Genomic DNA, 6702 nt, shown 5'->3' with positions numbered 1-6702 from the left:
TATCACAGTGAGACAATTTTTGACACCATATGGAAATACCCCACCTACAATAAGGAGATGTAGTCCATCGCACATGCTTGTTGGCAATGGAAACATTATATTTTGGTGAAGGACATGGTCATCCACACATATCCCTGACCCTTGTAGCTTATACAGACCAAAGGCATGTTTTTGAACAATCTCCATCAGAATTGGTCCACATATATGCAACAGTTTCATTTAAATATCAAATATGAGAAGGGAAGCACCAACCATGTTGCAGATTGCCTCAGTCGGCCACTAGTTGAAGCACTGACCATTAATATCAATTGTTGTGGCCATGATACCTCTTGATATCCATAACTATATCAAAATTATCCAAACTTCACCACCACATACTAGATGCTAGTGGATGGAAATTAAGTTCCAGACTACCGCATATAGGATGCATTATAATGCTATATGGGCTACCTTTGTGTTCCTTCAAGCGATTGTGTGAAGCTAATTTAGGGGGCTCAACTACAATTAGGCCACAAGACACTTTGGTATGAATAAAATTGTGGCCATACTAGATAAGTATTTTAATTGGGCAAATCTTTGACGGGATGTTGGAAAATATATCAGATCCTGCACTACCTGTGTCATTACCAAGCCAACTATTTAGAACAAAGGCTTGTATACTCCTCTTCCTACTCCTAGACGACCCAAGGAATCTACCTCCATGGACAATATGTATGTCCTTCCTTCTACCAAGCATGGAAGCAAATGTTTATTTGTGGTCATCAATAAATTTTTGAAGATGGCCATATTGGTCACTTGTAAGAAGAGTATCACAACAAAGGCCACTGTTAGACTCTTCTTTGAATAAGTGTGCATATATTTTGGGATCTCGTATGCCATTATATCATATCGAGGTAGAAATTTCTTAAGTGTATTTTTGTCAAGTATTTATTCATTGTTGGACAACAAGCTCACTAATTCAACTTTATTAGACCCCTAGACTGATGGCAAGACATAGGTCATAATCCAGATGATTATGCACATGCTATGCATATAAAAATCTAAGCATCCATGGAAATGGAATAAGACTCTTCCCTATGTGCAATGAAACTACAAAAAAACTCTCCATAGGTTGGTTGGATGCAACGCGTTTGAAGTGGGCATGGTATTTCAACCATTATGTCTGCATGATGTTGCATTGCCTTTTGCAACTACACAAGAAGAATATTCCCATATTCAGTCCAAATTTGATAAAGACAGTAGGTTTATTGATAACATTCATCACATCTACTAGCAGGTTAAAGACATCTTGGAGAAAGCCAATGCCAAATACATACAATCATAAGATCAACATTGGGTGCCCCATAAGTTTTAGGTGGGTGACAAAGTTTGGTTGAATCTATTAAAAGAGTGCCTCGCTGGAACCTATTGTAAAATTTGACCACTCTAATATGGGCCTTATACCATCAGCAAGATTTTGGGAGACAATTATTTTGAGCTTAGTATCTCCCCATTCCTTGTATTGTAACCCCTATTCAATGTCGACTGCCTTCGACCATAATTTCCACCATTGTTGGACACATCAAACATTGTTCAGCAGTTAATGCCAATAGAACTCAACCTGGTCTACATTGAACAAGACACAAGTTATTAGATCATGGGCACATAGATCAGATCACTTGAAAATAGAGGATCCAACTGTATCAAGTTGTCAAAGCTGACCAACTCTTGCACTAGGGAAAGTGGCTCACCAAGGACCAATTTCAGCAAAAGTTTCCCATCTCATGGAGGCACTCAACATAATGGGGACCATTGCTTCCTAAGGTGGAAGGAATGATCCAGCTGAATATGGGTGGCCATCAAACTATCCCACTTGAACCCCCACCATTGCTTCTTTCAGTTTCCTTAATTGTAGTACAATTTTCTATTTTTGGCACTTTTTTGGGTCTTGAACATTCATAACTGTTTTGAGGCCTGAAACAAATTTTTTTAGAAACCAAGAAAATCAAGATCATGGGGAAAGGATTTGTAATCAAAATTTGTAGTCCTTGGATGGAATTTTATAACGAGGTATCATACATGTCAAACATAGATTGTATACCAAAGCTACGACCTTGAGAAGTTTAAGTATGAATTTACACCAACGTAGCCTGCAAATGTTTGACACTTTATATTGTAGGGTTAGGTTTTTGGATGTTTATAGTTTTCACGTTGTTTCTCAATAATAAATAGTCCTTCGAGCCTCGTTGTAACATACTTTAGAAGGCATGCAACCACCATATCACTTCTCATAGAGAAGCTACCATAACTTGAGCTAGTTTATTTCCATTCTACCTGTAAACAATTTTCAATATCTTTTTATTAACGAATTGAATTTCTATTTTTGTTGTATCTTTATGTTTCTATTTATATCTGTAATTCATCTCATTCCTTCATAAATATGGATTAACATCATACATATCGCTAAGTGTTGTGTTGTGTTATATTCTTTCCATAACTAGCCCACGTAGTTAACTAGGGGTTAGAGGGGGACGGAGCCCCCCCCTTCGTTGCGCCGATTGCATAGCAGGGGGAGTCACAGGTGGTTTGAGGGGTGCAGGTAACCCCACTCTATGGAGTACAAGGTAGTGCCCCAGAAAATTTTGGTTTTGGACCGTATGTTAGGTTGGGCGGACCTACCTATGGTTTTGTGCATGAATTTCGCACATGGTTTTGGATGTGATGGTTTTCAGTCCATGGTTTTGGACGCGATGGTTTTCGGTCCATGGTTTTGGATGCGATGGTTTTTGGTCCACGGTATTGGATGCTTCGACATGTATAAATATGTATTGTAAAATTGAAAGGAACATAATAATGAAAAATCAAGCTGGTAGTCCCGGTTTTGGGATCCAGGGGAAAATCTCTGTGTATATGTGTTTTATGTGTTATTCTCTTGCATTGTTTATTTTATGTGTTTTAGAATTCGTATGCAGGTAATTTTTGTACCGGGTTAAAACCTACATTTGGTATCAGAGTTGTTTTGGCTTCAAGGGGATGCCCTTATTGCTGAGGGGTTTCGCTTGGGCCTGTGGTAAACCCTATTCAGTGGGACATCTGCGAGATCGATTCTAGTGGTGAAAGAAGATGGCAAGTAGTGGAAAGATAGAGATCGAGAAATTTAATGGTAAGAGTTTTGTGTTGTGGAAACTCAAGATGGAGGATCTGTTGGTGGATAAAGATCAGTGGATTGCGGAAGATCCGGGTACTAAACCAATAGGAGGGTTTGATGAAGAATGGAAGAAGTTGGATCAGAAGGCAAAGAGCACAATACGATTGTGTGTCTCATTTTCAGTATTGCTGAATGTATCAAGGGAAGCTACGGCAAAGGCTTTGTGGGACAAGTTAGGGACTTTGTACAAATCTAAGTCTCTACTGAATAAACTGTTCCTACCAAAAAATCTGTATAACCTGAGGATGAAAGATGGAGGCTCGGTGATAGAGCATCTAAATGAGTTTAACACTATGGTAAGTCAGTTATCGTCTGTTGATATCAAAATTTCAGATGAAGATAAGTGCATTAGTTTGTTGTGTTCTCTACTAAATTCGTGGGATAGTCTGGTTATTGCAATAGGTAGCAATGCAACTTCTTTGCAGTTTGATGAAATAGTCTCATCCTTGGTGACGGAGGAGATGAGACGGAAAAATATGGAGAGCCAGAATGGTGATGCCTTGTCTGTACGAGGACGGTCCTAGAACAGAAACAAAAATAAGTCATCGAGTGGGAGATCTAAATCTAGAGGGAGATCTAAATCTCCAGGAAAACCTGTAAAGGTCATGTGCTAGAAATGTAGAAAGGAAGGGCACTACAAAAGAGACTGTAAATCTAAACCTCCTGATAAAGGAAAGGGATCTGATGATGCTCCACTTGCAGAGGCAAAAACCACCTCAGATGAAGGTGGGTATGTGTACTTGGCTTCTTCAAGTACACATGTAGATCATGAGGCATGGTTGATTGACTCAGGTGCATCCTTTCACTTCACTCCCCATAGAGAGTGGTTCTGTCAGTATGAGAAATATGATGGTGGTGATGTCTTCTTGGGGAATGATAGGAAGGCTAGAATCGTTGGTCATGGAAAAGTAAAGTTGAAGTTGCAAGGTAGAAGGGTCAGAACACTTCTGGGTGTTGTACATATTCCTGCATTGGCCAGAAATCTGATTTCTGTAAGCAAGCTAGATGATGCAGGTGTAAAAATAGTGTTCGAGAAGGATACCTGCAAGATGGTTTGGGGAGCACTGGTATTGATGCGGGGAGTTCGGATTGGAACTCTGTAAAAGCTGTAAGGTAGCATTTTTGTTGATGGGTGCAACAGTCTGTGGTTCTTAAAAGTGGAGGAGAAAATTTAGTGGTCTCTGAAGAGAAGACTATGCTGTGGCATCAAAGGCTTGGACATATTGGAGAGAAGGGCCTTCAAATACTTTATGGTAAAGGTATTGTAGAAGGTATGAGTAATAACTCTCTGGATTTTGATTTCTGTGAAAATTGTGTATATGGGAAGTAGAATTGGGTGAGTTTCCCTTCTGGTGGTAAGAGGGCGAAATAAATATTACTGCATGTGCACAATGATGTGTTTGGACTTGTGAAAGTTCCATCACTGGGTAAGTCTGTGTACTATGTATCATTTATAGATGACTTCTCAAGGAATACATGGATATATTTCCTTAAGAAGAAATCTGAAGTCTTTGACAGGTTTAAAGAATTTAAGGCTCCGGTGGAAAACCAGATAGAGAAGAAGATAAAGGTGCTGAGAACAGATAACGGCGGAGAGTTTTGCAGTAAGGAATTTGAAGAGTTCTGTAAGAAGTGTGGTATAGCATGGAAAAATACTACTCCATATACACCTCAACAAAATGGAGTTGTAGAAAGAATGAACAAGATGTTGATGGAAAGGGCAAGAAGCATGCTCAGTGGTGCCGGGTTAGGACAAGAATTCTGGGCAGAGGCGGTGGAGACAGCATGTTACCTAGTCAATAGATCACCTTCATCAGTGTTGGAGGGTAAGACTCTGCAAGAGGCATGGATTGGTTAGAAACCATCTCTTTCACATCTGAGGGTATTTAGGTGTGATGCATATGTACATGTTCCAAAGGAGAAATGAACCAAGTTGGATAGTAAATATGAAAAGTGCATCTTTATTGGGTATAAGGATGGTTTAAATGGTTATAAGATTTGGAACCCTGCAACAAGGAAGGTTGTGTACAGCCGAGATGTGGTGTTCAGAGAGGTGAAAGATGTTATTAAACATGAATTCCAACCAAAGGAACCTGAGAAGATAGAGTTTGAGCTAAAGGAGGAGGAATCAGACTCTACAACAGAGGAGGAATCAGAAGATGAAGAGCCACAAACTCTGGGTGTAAGAAGATCAGTTCGAAAAAGAAGGCAGCCAGAAAGGTATAGTCGATCTGCTTTCTGTTCAAATTTTGCTTTATTTATTACTGATGATGATCCCAGAACTATGAAGGAAGTAGTAGATTCAGAGGATAGAAAACTCTAGAAAGAGGCCATGGTTGGTGAAATGGCATCTTTGCACAAAAATGAGGCTTGGGATCTCGTGGAGTTGCTGGCTGGAAGGAAACCCATTTGAAGCAAATGGGTGTTCAAGAAGAAGACAAATGCAGAAGGAAAGGTGGAGAAATAAAAATCTCGTTTGGTAGCAAAAGGTTATTCCCAGGTGCCGGGAATTGATTTTGGTGATATTTTTCTCCTATTGCGAAGGTAACTTCTATTAGATTACGTTTATCTATTGCTATTGCTTTTGATTTTGAGGTAGAACAGATGGATGTGAAGACAACATTTCTTCATGGGGATCTGGAAGAGGAGATCTACATGAACCAACCTAAAGGCTTTTCGGTGAAGGGTAAGAAATAATTAGTATGCAAGTTAAAGAAGTCTCTATATGGATTAAAACAATCACCGAGGATGTGGTATTAGAAATTTGATACATTTTTATGAGAAGTTGGCTTCACCATAAGCAAAGTAGATCACTATGTTTATTTTAAATTAATTGGTGACCGTGTTATTTATCTGATTTTGTATCTGGATGATATGTTGCTAGTTGGAAATGACAAAGAAATTATCCAGGATTTCAAAACCCATTTGTCCTCCAAATTCAACATGAAAGATCTTGGTGCTGCAAACTATATTTTGGGCATGGAAATTAAAAGAGATTGGACAAAGAGGAAGCTCTGGTTAAACCAAAGGAAGTATGTCAAGACAATATTGCAGAGGTTTAATATGCAGGATAGTAAACCAGTGAAGGTTCCTATTCCTGTAGGTGTAAAGTTATTTGGTGAGCAGTGTTCTAAGAAATAAGAAGAGAAAGAGGACATGTCCTGTGTTCCATATGCAAGTGCAGTCGGTAGCCTGATGTATGCGATGGTATGTATTAGACCAAACATTGCACATGCAGTGGGAGTATTTAGCAGGTTTATGTCAAAACCAGGGAAGGAGCATTGGACAACAGTGAAGCAGATTTTCAGGTATTTGCATGGCACTAGTGATTATGGTTTGTGCTACCAAGGAATACCAAGATTGGACAGAGTGTGGGATATCCGTGGCTTTGTTGATATAAACTGGGCGAGAGATCTGGATTAGAGAAAATCTACAAGTGGGTATCTGTTTAACCTATTTGGAGGTGCAATTAGTTGGATGAGTAAGAAATAATCTGTAGTGGCACTATCAGCTAC

This window comes from Pinus tabuliformis, chromosome 2_1, assembly GCF_031772625.1.
Source record: "Pinus tabuliformis cultivar Carrire ecotype Pingquan chromosome 2_1, CPIR1, whole genome shotgun sequence".
Classification (NCBI taxonomy): Eukaryota; Viridiplantae; Streptophyta; class Pinopsida; order Pinales; family Pinaceae; genus Pinus; species Pinus tabuliformis.
The sequence above is the reverse complement of the archived record's forward strand: the minus strand, read 5'-3'. Positions refer to the sequence as shown.